The sequence below is a fragment of the Idiotropiscis lumnitzeri genome, chromosome 17 (genome assembly GCF_059441095.1).
Source record: "Idiotropiscis lumnitzeri isolate Australia: NSW breed Sydney's pygmy pipehorse chromosome 17, RoL_Ilum_1.0, whole genome shotgun sequence".
NCBI classification, from domain to species: Eukaryota; Metazoa; Chordata; class Actinopteri; order Syngnathiformes; family Syngnathidae; genus Idiotropiscis; species Idiotropiscis lumnitzeri.
Window position 1 is genome coordinate 1,625,001 of NC_142407.1, and position 17,666 is coordinate 1,642,666.

Consider the following 17,666-nt stretch of genomic DNA (forward strand, 5'->3'; position numbering starts at 1 on the left):
GGAAAATCACCGGCGCAATTAACGGCAGTGAGATGAAGGATACCGCCTTTTACACGGATCAAAAGCAAAGAGTAAAAGAAAAATTCAGGAGAAGCAACGTCTCGTCACAGAGTGGACAGCGGCCGCCACAGCAAGGTACAAATCCACTCGACAAATATGGCAAGCGAACAAAATGTGCTATTTGTCAAAGCACGTATCATTGGGCGAAGGATTGTCCTCATCGGAGGAATGAAGTCAAGTTGATGGAAGGTGATGGTGTGGAGGAGTGTAACATCACACTGTTTACCAAGGTTGTGACCAACTCTGAGATATTTTTGGCTGAATCACTGGGATCGGCCATAATTGACACTGCATGCACCCGAACTGTTTGTGGTGAGAAGTGGCTGGATTGTTACCTGAAAGAACTGAACCAAAGTCAACTGAACAAACTACAGCAAACACAATCTCCAAGCTGCAGGCCTTTTAGATTTGGAGATGGGCAAGTGGTGCACTCCAATAGAAAAGTAAAGATCCCAGCCAAGATTGGACAAACAAAATGTCAGATTGAAACAGAAGTTGTTCCTGCTGATATTCCTTTATTGTTGAGCAAAATGTCTTTAAAGAAAGCAGGGACTGTCTTAGACATGGAGAATGACAGAGTTGTCATGTTTAAGCAACAAGTGCCTCTTGAGTTCACCAGTTCGGGACACTACTGTGTGGACATAAGAGATGGAAATACAAAGGGGAGCAGCAATGAAGGTGAAGTACTTGTTGTCACAACAGGGATGTCTACTAGAGAAAAACGCAAAGTACTCCTGAAGCTTCACAAGCAGTTTGGTCATGCCTCCGCAGACCGGCTGCAGAGGCTTGTTCAAAGCTCTGGAAATAATGACAAAGACTGCCTGATCATTCTGGAGGACATCATTCGTGACTGTGAGATATGTCAGAAACACCGCAGGACCAAGCCCAAACCGGCAGTTGGCTTGCCCTTAGCCTCCGAATACAATGAAACAGTGGCAATGGATCTACATGAGCTGGAACCTGGTGTGTGGTACCTCCACATCATCGATCACTTTACACGTTTTAGCGCTGGAAACATCGTGAGGTCTAAGAAACCTTCGGATATAGTCAGCTCCTTCATTCATTCGTGGATATGTATTCACGGTGCCCCCAAGCGGATCTTCACGGACAACGGTGGAGAGTTCAATAATGAGGAGATTAGAGACATGGCGGAGAAATTCAACATTGAGACGAAAACTACAGCAGGATACAGTCCCTGGAGCAACGGTTTGTTGGAAAGACACAATATGACTCTGACTGAGACACTTTTGAAAGTAAAAAAGGAAAATGGGTGTGGCTGGCAAACTGCTTTAGACTGGGCTCTTATGGCAAAAAACTGTCTGATCAATGTGCATGGTTATAGTCCACACCAGCTTGTGTTTGGACACAGTCCCAATCTTCCGTCTGTCTTAATTGATAAACCACCTGCTCTTGAGAGTGCGAATATGAGTACTAGAGTAGGGCAACATTTAACAGCATTACATGCTGCTAGAAAAGCTTTCACAGAGGTGGAATGCTCTGAAAGAATTAGGAGGGCGTTACGTAAGCAGCTCAGACCTACAGATGAAATGTATGAAACAGGTGACAAAGTGTATTATAAGCGACAGGATAGTTCAGAGTGGAAGGGTCCTGCTGTAGTTATAGGTCAGGATGGAGCCGTTGTGTTCGTAAGACATGGCGGAATTCTTGTCAGAGTACATCAATCCAGGCTAAGTAAATTAAATGCACACAATGAGCATGAACCTGCACTTCGCAGTGTTCCCAACAATGGTATAGAAAATGAAAATACAGTTCAGACTGATGTGTTAGAGAATTCAGATGATGAACAAAGTCTTCATGGAGGAGAACAAATTACTGAAAACACAGAATTAAATGATAAAGACACGAACAGACAGACTGATGAGATGGGCCCAGAAACAGAGAGTGATGTAACTCCTGCTGTTTCATCTACTGATGTAAAATTAAAAAGGGGTCAGGTGGTCACATTTACAAACAAAGATGATGATACTCAGTACACTGCCAGAGTTTTAGGCAGAGCAGGAAAGGCCAAGGGGCAATACAAAAATTGGTACAATTTGCAGCAGCTAGAACCTAATGGAAGTGAGGGACAAAGACAAGCATTAGATATGTCACAGGTTGAAAATCTTCACAAAGATTGTGAAAACACTGATGCCGATGTACTCATTACCAAAGACATCTCTTTTGATGTGGCTAAACAGCAAGAGATTGATAACTGGAAAAAGAACAATGTTTATGAGGAGATCATTAACAAGGGTCAAAAATGTGTTTCTACTAGATGGGTCTGTACACTGAAAGAAACTGCTAATGGTATTGTACCCAAAGTTCGCCTTGTGGCGAGAGGCTTTGAGGAAATCAATATTCACGAGTTGCAAAAAGATTCTCCCACATGCGCATCCGAGTCGCTTCGATTGCTGTTAGCTGTGGCATGTCAAAACAAGTGGACGGTTCATTCTATGGATATTAAGTCAGCCTTTCTACAAGGAATGGAACTCTCGAGAGACATTTACATTCGCCCCCCACAAGAAGCTGGTGTGGACAGAAGCAGCGTTCTTTGGAAACTAAAGAAATGCGTGTATGGACTTGCGGACGCATCCCTCTATTGGTACAACAAAGTCAGACAACTCATGCTTAAAACTGGTGGTAAAATATCACAAGTTGACCCTGCAATATTCTATTGGCAGAATGAGCAATCTTTGGTCATAGGATTATTGGCGTGTCATGTAGATGATTTTCTTTGGGCCGGGTCAAGAAACTTTGTTTCCAATGTTATCCCTGTAATTAAGTCTGCTTTTCATGTGGGCCGTGAAGAACATGAGAATTTTTCACATGTGGGGATGGACATTGCAACTGTTGACGGTGTAGTGCAGGTGCATCAGAACACTTACATTGACAGCCTACAACCAGTCCCTTTAGAGAAGGCGCGTGCTGTACAGAGAGATGCTGCACTCAATGAGTCAGCGAGAGATCAGCTCAGGTCCAAAATTGGACAGATTTTGTGGGTTGCAAAACAAACAAGACCTGATGTTATGTTTGACACATGCAGCCTGGCATCAAACATTAAAAATGCTACTGTTCAGTCCATACATGAAACCAACAAGGTGATACGGAAACTTAAGTCAGAGAAAGTCACACTTAAGTTTCAGTATTTGGGCAAAAATGATGATTTGAGTTTGACTGTCTTCAGTGATGCTTCGCTGGGGAATCTTCCAGATGGAGGCACACAGGGTGGGGCTTTAATAGCTCTCACGGGAAAATTTGGAAAATTCTCACCTTTGTTTTGGCAATCTAAGAAAATCAGACGTGTAGTGAGGAGTACACTGGCAGGAGAAACATTGGCTATGTCAGATGGTATTGATAATGCCATGTTCCTGGCTACACTCTATTCTGAGCTTACCACTGGAAAAGCCGACCTGAATACTCTTCCTCTCATCTGTGTCACTGATAACCATTCCTTGTTTGATGCTCTCAAATCCACAAAACAGGTCACAGAAAAGAGACTTAGGTTAGAAATAAGCAGTATCAAAGAACTGCTTCAGGTAAACAAAATCAAAGAAGTGCACTGGTCAGATGCAAAGTCACAACTTGCTGACTGCTTAACAAAAAAAGGTGCTTCTCCCCTGATGCTTCTTAAAGCCCTAGAAGAAGGAGTATTGGTGCAGTGATGTTATACCTGTTATGTGAATTTTTCCTTGAATTTGTGTTTTGTTAAATGCATTTTATAAATGTTCAGGATTGCTGTCACTTTTCTTATTTTATTTTTTTTGTTTAAAGAAAGAGGGAGATTGTTAACTTCCCGCATGTTGTGCGCGGATATCGCGAGAACCTGTGTGGCTCTCTGGTGTGTTGTGTGTTCGCCTGGAGGAGGAAGATGGCGGTGAATTAAAGCAGTTGAAAGCTTAACGTCGTGTTTTATGAACTTTACAATAAGGATGTTAATCCTTGTCACATGTGTTTATGTTAGCAGGAGTAGAATGTGTCATATTCAACACATTTATGTAGCAAGATGTTTTGGGTTGTTTTTTTTTTCTGGGGTGTGGGGGATAAATCAAAACATGACTTATAGGACAAGATCCCAGACTGACCATATTAAAAGGAGGACAAGATCCAATGGACCATTTTTTACTAACATGCTCAGTTCCTAGATTTTTTTAATCAGGAAACTCGTTATTTTATTTTTTATCTATTCATTTTGTAGAAATAAGGTAATAAGTGGCGACTTCAAAAACGCCTACTTTTAATGCGGAATATGGCAAACATGCAAATCAAATATTTGACTCCCATACTCGGTCGAGGCCCAGGTTAACAACGACCGGCACTGGTGCTGCTGACCTACAGGGTGCTGGTGGAAATTGGTCCACTGTTGCTTGAAGAAGGAGAGGAGGAAGATGTGTGAAGAGGAACACAAAGAGTCTATGACTGAGAGGAGGGACTTTGATTATGGCAACTATGACGGGGAAAGGTATGAGAGCTGGTTGACATGATGCAGAGGAGGAACATGGACATACTGTGTATTCAAGAGACCAGGTGGAAAGGGAGCAAAGCTAGAAGTTTAGGAGCAGGTTCAAGTTGTTCTATCATGGTATAGATGGGACGAGAAACGGAGTAGGAGTTATTTTGAAAGAGGAGTTTGTTAGGAAGTAAAAAGCGTATCGGAGTGATGAGCCTGAAGAAAGGAATCGAAGGGGTGATGATCAATCTTGTTAGTGGGTATGCGCCACAGGTCGGTTGTGAGCTGGAGGAGAAGGAGAACTTTTGGTTGGATCTTGATGAAATTATTGAGAGCATCCCTAGAAATGAGAGCGTTGTCATTGGTGCAGACTTCAATGGACATGTTGGTGCATGAAACAGGGGTGATGAAGAGGTGATGGGGAGGAGGGCAGAAGGACAGATGGTTGGCTTTGCAAAAAGAATGGACATGGCTGTTGTGAATACTTTCTTCCAGAAGAGGCAGGAACATAGGGTGACCTACAAGAGTGGAGGTAGGAGTACATAGGTAGACTACATCTTGTGTCGACGGTGTAATCTGAAGGAGATCAGTGACTGCAAAGTAGTGGTAGGTGAGTGTGTCGCCAGACAGCATAGGATGGTAGTGTGTAGGATGACTCTGGTGGTGAAAATGACAAAGAGGGCAAAGGCAGAGCAGAGGACAAAATGGTGGAAGTTGAAAGGGGAAGAGTGTTGTATGACCTTCAGGAAGGAGTTGAGACGGGCTCTTGATGACCAGGAGGAGCTTCCAGATGACTGGACAACGACAGCAAATGTGATCAGGTAGACAGGCAGGAAAGTCCTTGTGTCATCTGGAAGGAAAGGAGATAAGTAGACTTGGTGGTGGAATGAGGAGGTGCAGAAATGGACCCAGAGAAAGAGGTTAGCTAAGAAGAAGTGGGACAGTGAGAGGACTGAAGATAGTAGACAGGAATACAGGGACATGCAGCAGAAGGTGAAAGTAGAAGTGCCATAGGCAAAACATGGTGCTTATGATGACTTGTATGCAAGGTTGGACAGTAGGGAGGGTGAGACTGAACTGTACAGGTTGACGAGGCAGAGAGACAGAGATGGGAAGGACGTGCAGCAGGTTAGGGTAATGAAGGATAGGGATGGAAGTGGGTTGACAGATGCCAGTAGTGTGATGGGAAGATGGAAAGAGTACTTTGAAGAGTTGATGAATGAGGAAAATGAGAGAGAACGAAGAGAAGAGGTGACTGCTGTTGACCAGGAAGTAGTAAATATCAGTAAGGACCAAGTGAGAAGAGCGTTGAAGAGGATGAAGAGCGGAAAGTCACTGATGATATACCTGTGGAGGTATGGAAGTGTGTAGGAGAGGTTGCAGTAGAATTTCTGACTGGGTTGTTCAACAGGATCTTAGACTTAGAATGGAGGAGAAGTGTGCTGGTGCCCATTTTTAGGAACAAGGGAGATTTGCCAAGTTGTGGCAACTTCAGAGGAATAAAGTCAATGAGCCACGCAATAAAACTCTGGTAAAGAGTAGTGGAAGCTAGACTGAGGGCATAGGCGAACATTTGTGAGCCGCAGTCGGGTTTTATGCCAAAAAAGTGTACAACAGATGCAATATTTGCTTTAAGGATGCTGATAGAGAAGTACAGAGAAGGCCAGAAGGAGCTGCATATTGTCTTTGTAGATCTGGAGAAAGCTTATGAAAGGGTGCCCAGAGAGGAACTGTGGTTCTGTATGAGGAGGTCTGGAGTTGCAGAGAAGCATGTTCAAGTGGTGCAGGACATGTTTGAGGGCTGTAAGACAGTGGTGAGGCGTGCTATAGGTGTGACGGAGGAGTTCAAGGTGAAGGTGGGACAACATCAGGGATCAGCTTTGAGTCCCTTCTTGTTCGCAATGGTCATGGACAGCATGGCAGACGAGGTTAGACAGGAACACCAAAGCTGTCACTGTTGTACCCCAGAAGCGGAGCGCAATCACCAAGCCTTCAACAACCCGGAAGGCAGACCAATGAGAGAGGTGGAGGTGGGACAACATTAGGGATCAGCTTTGAGTCCCTTCTTGTTCGCAATGGTCATGGACAGCATGACAGACAAGGTTAGACAGGAATCCCCATGGACTATGATGTTTGCAGATGACATTGTGTTCTGTAATGAGACTAGCGAACTGGTGAAGGTGGAAGCATGGAGGTTTGCCCTGGAAAGGAGGGGAATTAATATTATCCGAAGCAAGACGGAGTCCCTGTGTATAAATGAGAGGGACCCCAGTGGAGGGAGAAGAGACCAAGAAGGTGGAGGCGTTTAAGTATTTAGGGTCTACAGTCCAGAGCAATGGAGAGTGTGGAAAAGAAGTAAAAAATCGTGTGCAGGCTGGCTGGAACGGGTGGAGAAAAGTGTCAGGCGTGATGTACGATAGAAGAATTTCACCTAAAATGAGAGGAAAGATTTATAGAACTCTGGCGAGACCAGCGATGTTGTCTGGTCTGGAGACAGTGCCACTGAGGAAAAGACAGGCGGCAGAGCTGGACATGGCAGAGATGAAGATGCTGAGGTTCTCTTTGGGATTGACCAAGATTGATTGGATCAGGAATGAGTACACCAGAGGGACAGCACATGTTAGGGCCCTTGGAGATAAAGTCAGAGCGGCCAGACTGAGATGGTTTGGACATGTCCAGAGTAGAGATAGTGAGTATATTGGCAGAAGGATGCTGAGTTACCAAGTGCCAGGCAAGAGTTCTAGAGGAAGACCAAAGAGGAGGTTTATGGATGTAGTTAAAGAGGACATGAAAGTAGTTAGGGTGAGGGCAGAGGCTGCAGAGGACAGGGTTAGATGGAGGCAACTGATTCGCTGTGGCGATCCCTGAAGGGAAAAGCCGAAAGGAAAAGAAGATGGCCACGCCCCCCTCTGCTCTCTCCATTTTTCACTCGAGTCATTGACGTCACATGCCGTTTCGGACAGCCCCGGTGTTCGATGAGGTCTTTATCTGACATTGACGCCAACTCCCTCCCACGCCGAAGCTGGCGGTTGCAAACCGTGTTGAACATGGATGCGACTGCTTGAGAGGACTAAGTGACATGAAGCTGCAGGAAGAATAAAGTGGTAGTTTTTGTTTTATAACCGGAAGCTAATTATTATTCATTTTGATTTAGTTTGACAATTTTATACTGTTTAATTGTGCATACTAATGAAATTTTTAGGGTAAATAATGGTTACATAACGTAAAATAACAACCAGTACAAGTATATTTCAGTTTCCTTTAGCAAGGTGCTTTTTCCTGATTTTGCTCATCTGATTTCATCGTCTTCTAAAAGAAATGCTGGACCCTAAGAAGGGCAAAATATGTTTCAAGTGCTAATTTGTCTATTTATAGATTATTTCATTCTGTTCACCGTGCAGTCTGCATTCTGAATACAGGAGTTGTTGGTTCCATTTTAATATGTACTAAACCAAGGGTGCTCATTACGTCGATCGCGATCGACCAGTCGATCGGGAAGGTAATATGGGTTGATCGCCTGACATTTAAAAAAATAGACGTCAGCCAATCATTATCCGTCATTTGATTGACGCATGCGCAAACAACGGTGCAAAGTGCACCACAACTAACAATCTTGCAAGTTGTTTACATCCAATTTAAAGCCCTCGTTATATTTTTGAATATATACTTGAACTCAAGGGGGGTATAAACATGAGTGGGGGTGCTGGACCAAGTAAAAATACAAAAATGTATCACTTTCATACGGAATGGGATGAGTTTTTTTTTCACGATGATGTTTTCTAAATGCGTTTGCCTCATCTGCCAGTCTACCATCACTTTACCAAAGAAGGGAAATGTGGAGCGGCATTTTCGGACTATTCATTGAAAATATGATATCGACTTTCCACCGAAAAGCGAGCTGAGGAAGAGAAAGGTTAATGAATTAAAAAGCCAGTTGTCAGGACAGCAGTCCCTTTTCACACAAATGACTTCAGAAGCGAAAGCCGCCACCGAAGCATCGTTCCGGGTGAGTCATCTCATCATTAAAAACAAGAAATCCTTCCAAGACGGAGAAATGGTAAAGGAGGCATTCATTGAAGCAGCTGACTCATTGTTTCGAGACTTTAAAAACAAGACAGAAATAGTATCTTCGATCAATGCTGTCCAGCTGTCAAGGTGTACAGTCACATGGCGTTGTGAAGCCATCGCAGAGGATTTGACCGGGCGACTTTGGAAAGACATTGCAGACTGTGAGTGTTTCTCACTGCAGTTGGACGAGTCTACGGACGTGAGTGACACAGCACAAATGTGCATTTTCATTCGTATGATGTTTTTCTGATATCACTGCAAAAGGAGAGCTATTAACAGTACTGTCCATAAAAGAACAGACGCGAGGAGAGGACATATTTCCAAAACTTTATTGATAAAACCCAGCTCCCAGTTTACAAATTGGTGTATATCACCACGTATGGCACACTTGCAATGGTTGGCCACTTGAATGGATTTATTGCCAAGTGCAGGCAGGACGATGCTTCCCGGACTTTTTGAATTACCATTGTATAATCCACCAACAAACTTTATGCGCTAAAATGCTCCACATGAAAGAGATTATGGATGTGACAACGAAGATCACCTGCTCTATTCGTGCCAGAGCTCTTCAAAGACTGTTATTCCGTGCACATCTGGAGAAGGCAACTGCAACCACTCTGAGTTGTTGCTGCACACTGACATGAGATGGCTTAGTCGAGGCAAATTCCTGCAAAGATTTCGAGAGCTATGTCCGGAGATTAAGGAGTTTTTCAGTGTAGATGGCCATGCAGAATACAAGCAACTAAGTGACGGTCAGTGGCTGTTAGACTTGGCATTTTTAACCGATTTGACAAACATGTTGAATGACCTCAATCTGGAGCTGCAAGGAAAAGACAAAACAGTGATCAATATGATCAAACGAAATATGGGACATCTCTTCTCAAAGCTGCAGCGCCATGATTTGGCAAACTTCCAGAACCTGGCGTCAGAGCTGGAGATGCAAGGGAAGGCCTGCGTGAAACTTGCTAGTGCACGCTACACAGAGCAGATTGACAATCTTCTATCAGAGTTTGACAAACAATTTCAAGACTTTTCTTCGATCGAGCCAGTCGCTACATTCATGTGCTATCCTTTTCGGGAAGATACCGAGGTGGATTCACTCGCATCAAAAATTGCAACACTGTTTCACCTGAACGCTTCTGGAGTGGGGGATGAGATTTTGACACTGCAAGCCGACATTGAGCTGAAGTTCAGAGCTCATGGACAGTTCTGGAACTTACTCACAGAGGTTAAGTACCCCAACATGAGGAAATGTCCTACCTTCTTGACTGCATTATTTGGCTCCACTTATTTATCTGAGTCAGCCTTTTCTCACATGAAGATCATTCAGTCCAAATACCGCTCAACCATGACTGACGATCATTTGGAAGTGTGCTTGAGGCTGTCACTCAGCAGTTACTGTCCGGACTACGCATCCCTGGCTGATTCAATTCAGTGCAAGTTATCAGAGTAAACTCAGGCAATGACAAAAAAATGTACATAGTTAATTGTGTTGTGCAAGATTGGCTCATGCGGTTCTGCAAGGCACATCAACATACATTGTACAAAAAATACTCTATATTTATAAATAAATTTGTATTTTTGTAGTAGGTAGATCATTGCCATGGTCATTTTATAAGTAGCTCGCATGCTGAAAAAGTGTGAGCAACCCTGTACTAAACATTTCCAGCTACAAATGTTAAGGCCACCATATCACCTTCAATTTACGTTGCACCATCATTTATAAACATGTCAGGAATGCCAGTTTCATAATATTCACATGCAAGGTTGCATAGTAGAAGCAACACCAAAGCTGTCACTGTCGTACCCCAGAAGTGGAGCGCAATCAGTGAGCCTATCAACAACCCGAAAGGCAGACCAATGAGAGCGCTCGAAATCATCGCGGTCCACCTTGGAATCGAGTACCATGCTGTTGCAGATGCCCAGGCAAACGATGCAATCATGCCTGCATACCGGACCACGATCACTGGCCTCTGCTGCGATGTGCCATTTGGCGGCCAAGTTTGCTCTGTATTGCTCTGTGACATCAGCGTTGGCGTTCTCGCCCCTTCGCGCCTGCACCATTACACTACCTCGTTTTCGAGACAATTCACGATCTGTCTGGATGGGTGCCATCCAGATGTGCATCTGCTCAGCTGATGACTGAGAAGTTTATATGGCATGGCATCACCCGCGACGCCTGTCAATGGGCCAAGAATTATGTTGCCTGCCAGACCGGCATAGTCAGCGCACACACAGAGTCTGGTATTTGCCCAAAGTTTCGGCCTCCTTCATGTTGACATGGACCACAGTATTTTTCTAGATCGTTTACAGCACCAGGTGGGCATTAGTGGTTGCGCTTTTGAGTAGTTTAAATCCTATTTCACTGGCAGGACCTTTTGTGTTCACCTAGGTTGCTTTGCCCCTTTGTCATATGGTGTTCCACAAGGTACGATTTTCGTTATACTTGCTGCTCCTAGGTTCCATCTTACAAAAACATGGAATTTCCTTCCATTGCTATGCGGATGGCAGATCTGTGTCCCGCTGAGCAAAAAAGACGTTCTCCTTGTGACCACTTTTGTCCTGTCTAGAGGGTATCCAAACGTGGATGTCACTTAATTTCTTAAATTTCAACGAAACGACGACAGAAGTTATGGTGTTCGGTCCCAGTGGCCCTTCTCCTTTCAACCTTGCCCCCCTGGCAACTTATCTAAAGCCATCAGTCTCAACCTTGGGTTTTAAACTGGACAGTGATTTTAAATTAGATCGACAAATCAGTGCTGTTCTTCGATCCAACTTCTTTCATCTTCGGCAGTTGGCTAAAATGAAGCCCTTTCATTCCAGCAGCACTTAGAAACAGTAACCCATGCCTTTGTTACATCTTGGCTAGATTACTGTTATGCACTTTACTTTGTAGTTAGCCAGTCCTCCCTCAAGCAACTCCAACTGGTGCAAAATGCTTCTGCTCGTGTTCTAACTGGATCTTGGAAGACGGATTACCCTATTGAACGTACTATAAGCCGCTTTTTCCGAGATTTTGAACCATGCAGCTAATACAATGGTGTGGCTTTTCTGTGGATTTTTCTTTCACCGGTAGGGGCGCTCGATAGTTCAGAAAAAATGCTCAATAAATCAGTTTTTTCTTTTTTTTTTTCACACCCTTTCTGTTCTGTTTTAATTAGCAAAGCCGTGTAAAAAGGCACTGTTTTAAGAATCTGTTTATGTACCTTTATGTGCATTCACACTGCACAATCATTCTGTACATGCAGGAAACAACAATTTTTTTCAACATAGAAAACTGCGGCTTATAGCATTGTGTGGCTTGTATGTCGTTTCTTTTTTTTTTTCGCCAAAAAGGAGAGGCTTATGTGAGGGTGCACCTTGTAGTCCAGAAAAATACATAACCTCAATCTTGGCCTCTCTTCACTGGTTTTGAGTTCTTTGCATGCACTGACAAAGTTTGTTGATACACAGTAACTGGGCGAGTAGCGTGATATGCGGGGTTCTGACTACTGACTATGTAATGCCACTGACTTGGCTGGGATGTCCTGCGGATTTTGTTGACACGGTTGCTAACGTAGACATAAAATCTACGTGTTTCATTGTAAATATAACCCAAGACAACTTTACTGTCTGAGTAAAATGTAGTGTTGTCTAACTCAAGGTCAATTTCATCTGAAATTAGATCTGCGAGCTGTACTGCTAATACAGCGGCACGAAGTTCCAATCTTGGTATGGTCTGATCTGGGCCTGGTGATAACTTTGATTTGTCCATAACAAAGCCAACATGACAGTCTCCCTCTGCGTCTGTAACTTTTATATAGGCTACTGCTGCAATTGCCATGGTAGACGCATTGGAGAAAACACACAGCTAATTTTTTAGAGCACTAGAAGGGGAAATGTCTGTATACACTCTTGGGATTGACAGTTCAGACAACTGTTTAAGTGAGTCTTTCCAAAGCGACCAAATTTCTTCCATTTCCGGCGGCAATTGAGCATCGCAATCGCCATTTTCAACAATAAGTTCACGGAGGATGTACTTTCCCTGAATAGTGACTGCCGCTACGAAGCCTAATGGATCATGAAGGCTGTTTATTGTCGATAAAACGCCACGCCTGGTAAAGGGCTTAATCTAATCTGATGTTCTGAGGGAAAAACAATCCCTCTTAATGTCCCAAAGAATGCCGAGACTACGCTGCATGGGAACAGAGTCGGCTTCAAAGTCTAGGTCTTTCAGATATTTAGCATGGTCTTGAGATGGGAAGGCTTCAAAAACTTCCTTTGTTTGTTGCAATTTTATGCAATCTTAGGTTTGATTTTGCAAGTGTGTCACGGGTTCTTTGTAAAAGTGACACCGCCTTTTCTACAGTAGGTAGGGATTTGAGCCCGTCGTCCACATAAAAGTCGCGAGTGATGAACTGTCTAACATCTGGATCGCACTCTGGCTCACACTGTAGGACAGACTGGTGTAAGCCGTAAATGGCGACTGCTGGAGAAGGGGTGTTCCCAAAGACGTGAACGGTCATTCGATACTCTATAACAGAGGTATTCAATTAAAAGTCACAGAGGTCCACGACTGAAATTTCTTCCAATTAAAAGGTCCGTTCCAAAGTCCAACTTCCCTTAATGTCTAGCCCAGGGGTGTCAAACTCCCTTTGGTCTGCGGGCCGAATACAGCTTAATATGAGATCAAGCGGGCCGGACCAGTAAACTCATTGCAAAATTACAAAGAACTAACAATAAGCCCACTTTTTTCCTTTGTATTAGTCACTAATACTAATAATCAGTGCAAAGAATAAGTAAATTATCAAAATGTTTATTAACAGAATTTTCCTTTTACATTATGAACAATATATTATGAACAAGAGAACAACATAAGAACATAAATAAAGTATGTGGAATTTTAACAACACTTTTACACAGTTAAACATATATTTGAGTGTGTTGTGCATAAAACTGATCACTGGGATAGTAACAATGTTCCAAAAACATTTAGTAACAGCCTTGTGGAACTTAAAAACACTGTTTTTCGACATCTGGAAAGCAATTTGAACAAATGAATAACTTTCACAGCAATTATTCGTCTTGCTTAGAATTTGCCCTTGAAACTTGACATCGTTTATCCTGCACAAGTGCATCAATATTAGGCATCATGTCCTGAGAAGCAGCCAATTTCAGAATCTCATGCAAATGCTTGTGTGTGAGCTTTGAGCGCAGCTTTGTTTTATTAATGTTCATTAGTGAGAAAACTTGCTCACAAAGGTAGGTTGTCCCAAACATGGACAATGTTTTTGCAGCTAGTGCTGTCAATGTGGGATAGCCTGGTAGGAGGTACTTGTAAAATGTGTCCAAGCCTACAGAGGCAAGTCTGTCCTTCAGTTCTACATCACACTGCAAATCAATGATTTCAAGTTGCATGGCAACGGGAAAATCAGAAGCTTTGATTGTGAATGGTGAGCGAAACACTGCAAAATCTGTTTCGAGTTCGCTAAAAACCTGAAATCTTTTCTCAAACTCCATCAACAGCCCTGAAATCTTCTCTTTGTACCGTTTCACGTCAGAATTAACGCTTGCTGCGCACATATCTTTTAAACAGGGAAAATGAGCAGAGTCACCGCTTGCCACCTGCGTCTCCCATAACCCGATCTTTAACTTGAATGCACGTATGCTGTCATAATTGGGTTGAGTTGGGCTGGATTAAGGACTTTCTGACCAACAGACCCCAGACTGTGTTGCTCGGCCCCTACACGTCCTCCACCCGTACGCTGAGCACCGGTTCCCCTCAAGGATGCGTGCTGAGCCCTCTCCTATACGCCCTCTACACCTACGACTGCAGCCCAGCCCACGGTAACAACACCATCGTCAAGTTTGCTGACGACACGACAGTGGTCGGTCTGATCTCGGAAGGTGACGAGACAGCCTACAGAGAGGAGGTCCAGAGACTGACGGCTTCGTGCGAGGACAACAGACTGCAACTCAACATTGCAAAAACAAAGGAGATCGTCATCGACTTCAGGAGGAACAAGACGGTGCCGCCCCCCCTCTGCATCGAAGGCGTGGAGAGGGTCCACACGTTCAAGTTCCTGGGAGTACAGATCTCAGATGACCTTTCTTGGACACACAACACCACAGCAGTGGTAAAGAAGGTCCACCAGGGTCTGCACTTCCTGAGAGTCTTCAGGAAATTCAACCTGGACAGGAAGCTGCTGCTGGCCTTCTACCACTCGTCCATCGAGAGCCTGCTGACGTACTGTGTCTCCAACTGGTACAGCGGCTGCACTGAGGCAGACAGAGTGAGGCTCCAGAGGACAGTCAAAACAGCGCAAAGGATTATTGGCTGCCCTCTCCCCTCACTGTCGGACATCTACACCGCCCGGTGCCTCAGAAGGGCTCTCAACATCGTCAAAGACAATACCCACCCAAACTCACACCTGTTCGACTTGATGCTTTCTGGCAGGCGCTACAGGTGCATCAAATCAAGGACCAATAGACTGAGAAACAGTTCCTTCCCAAGAGCCATCTCCATTCTAAACTCACACACACACACACACGACCACCCGTACCTTGCAGAACAGCAACGTGATGTGTTTTTATATACCCTATTATTTTCCATTGCACTAACTATTCTCTTATCTAATTTATATATTTATCTGAATTATTGTTGTATTGCACTGGAGAGGGGAGCTCTCTAATCCCGTTGCACACTTGAGTACAATGACAATAAAGGGATTTCTGATTTCTGATAATACTGTGTTACGATTTTTTTGCGTCCCTGCAACATTTTGTTAAGAATATTCAAGTGCTCAGTGATGTCAACCATAAAGGCAAGGTCCTGCAGCCACAGATGGTACTGTAATTCCTTAACAGGTTTACCTTTTTTCTCCATGAATTGCCCGATTTCGTCACGTAAATCAAAGAAGCGCTTCAGCACAGCACCTCTGCTTAACCAATCGACGTTCGTGTTATAAGGCACACCATGGATAATGTTACAGTCACTGAGAAAGCTGTCAATTTGACGATGATTGAGACCTCTGGCTCGGATGAAATTAACAGTTCGGACAACCACCTCCATGACGTGATCCATTCTTAGCGATTTGCTGCATAATGCCTCCTGATGCAAAATGCAATGAAATGTCCAAAAATTACCTCCCCCATTTGCGGCTTGTACTTTATCTCTGAACTTTGTCACAACACCTGCCTTTTTACAGATCATTGACGGCACACCATCAGTAGCCAGGCTTACGGCGCGTGACCAGTCCGCTCCGACTCTGTCCAGCGCTCCAACGACGGAGCTGAAAATGTCCTCAGCTGTTGTTGTTGTTGTTGAGTCACTCGAGTCGCCTGAGGATGATCCTCAGAAGCGCTAGACTCGCTTGTGGGAGGCGCCTTAGTTCTTCGAAAGAGAACCCCATCTGGCGATGGTATCGTGCTGACTGGAATGCAGGGCACCGCAGCCATAGATGCTCGGCCGATTCTTCTTCCTCACCGCAGATACGGCACCGATCATCTTCGCTTTTCCCCGTCAAATGTTGCCATCTTCGGAGGGCAGGATGGTGACCGGACCGGAATTGGATAAGATCGACGAGGTCTTTCTTTGGCAGTTGGGACTCTTCCTCCGGATTGGGGCGGGAAGAGGTGAGGGAAATTAGGCGGGGGTGTGTAGATGGAGGGGGTTTGCAGCTCCTGCGGATAATGGCGAGCCGGGTTTGTGGGTCCAGCGGGGTGGCAGGTTGGGGGAGGGCAGAGCCAAGTTTGGCCTGCTCGTCTGCAAGGTTGCAGTGTCCCGGGACCCAGATCAGCCGAATGCTCTTGGAGGAGGGGAAGGCCGCAATTGAGGTGTTGAGGGAAAGGAGGGATGGCTTGAAGGAGTGACTTGCAGTCTGTGATGATGGAGGCTGAGAACCAGTCGTCGTTCTGCTCGAGCCAAGAGATGGCCGCGATCAGGGCAGTCTTCTCTGCCTGAAAAGAGCTGCTAAAGGTTCCAGTAGGCGCGTGCCAGGAGTGGATCACTGTGTTGCCTCTAAAGACGACCACTCCGGCTCCTCCGTTCTCCGTACCGTTGAGGGTGGAGCCATCAGTGAAGATCTGCAGGTCTGTTGGACCCTCAGCCGCAATTGTTTCCTCTGCAGAGGCGAGTTGTTGGGCGGGGGATGTGGACTTTAGGATGTGGGTGAAGTGGATAGATGGCGGTGGGGGCAGTGGCCACGGAATATTAGGCTTATGTACATGATCCGGGTCCGCTGGAGTGAGGTTTAGAGAGGATAGAATAGGAGTGGTAGTGTTCATCCAGTCATCTCTTTTAAGGCGTTTTGGGCAGTGCTTTTCCAGAAACATTCTCCTGTCGTCGTTGGGCGGGGGGGGGGGGGTGGAACCATTCATCAGCTTTCCTAAGGCTGGCAAGCTGAAGTCGGGAAGAAAGCGGTGGGAGCTGGGCTAGCTCCGACTCAGCTGTTGTGGTGTCGATCATCGGCACCAGCTCGAGAAACTCCTCTGTGACAGTCAAAGTCTTGTCAACTCCACGAATGAATATGGCCAGTTGAGCGACGTCCGTGATATCAGTACTCTCCTCAATCGCAACAGAAAATGCCACAAATGACTCCACTTTGCGTTTCAATTGGTGGTCCAAATCTGCAGAGAGTTCCGAAATCCTGTCTGCCACGGTATTTCTTGTCAAGCTTATATTGGCGAAAGCATGTCGCTTCTCAGGACACACAATTTCAGCAGCCGTCAGCAAGCAGTTTTTGATGAACTCTCCATCACTGTACGGCTTTGATGCCATTGCTATTTGGCTCGCAATTAGGTAGCTGGCTTTCACCGCAGCATCACTGGCTTCTCGGCTCCGGGTGAAAACAGATTGCTGTTTCTTCAAACGCGCCATCATTTCATTTACCTTCTGTTTTCTCAATTCTCCATGCAAACTGCTGTATTTTTCACCATGCTGAGTTTCGTAATGGCGCAGAATATTGTATTCTTTAAGCACCGAAACTTGCTGCTGGCACACCAGGCACACGGGTTTCCCATTCACCTCCGTGAACATATAAGAACATGTCCATTTTTTTTTTAAAAGTCCGACACTCTTTGTCTACTTTTCTCCTTTTTGACAAAGACATTT

At 44.8% G+C, this 17,666-nt stretch overlaps 1 protein-coding gene and 1 pseudogene across 7 annotated transcripts in view; both read left to right on the forward strand.

Annotated features, from left to right (window-relative positions):
- The window catches only part of spdl1 (spindle apparatus coiled-coil protein 1), a 164,474-nt gene that overhangs the window by 86,209 nt on the left and 60,599 nt on the right, over window positions 1–17,666 (forward strand). The window lies entirely within an intron of this gene.
- LOC148319689 (uncharacterized) lies at window positions 5,144–7,375 on the forward strand (annotated as a pseudogene).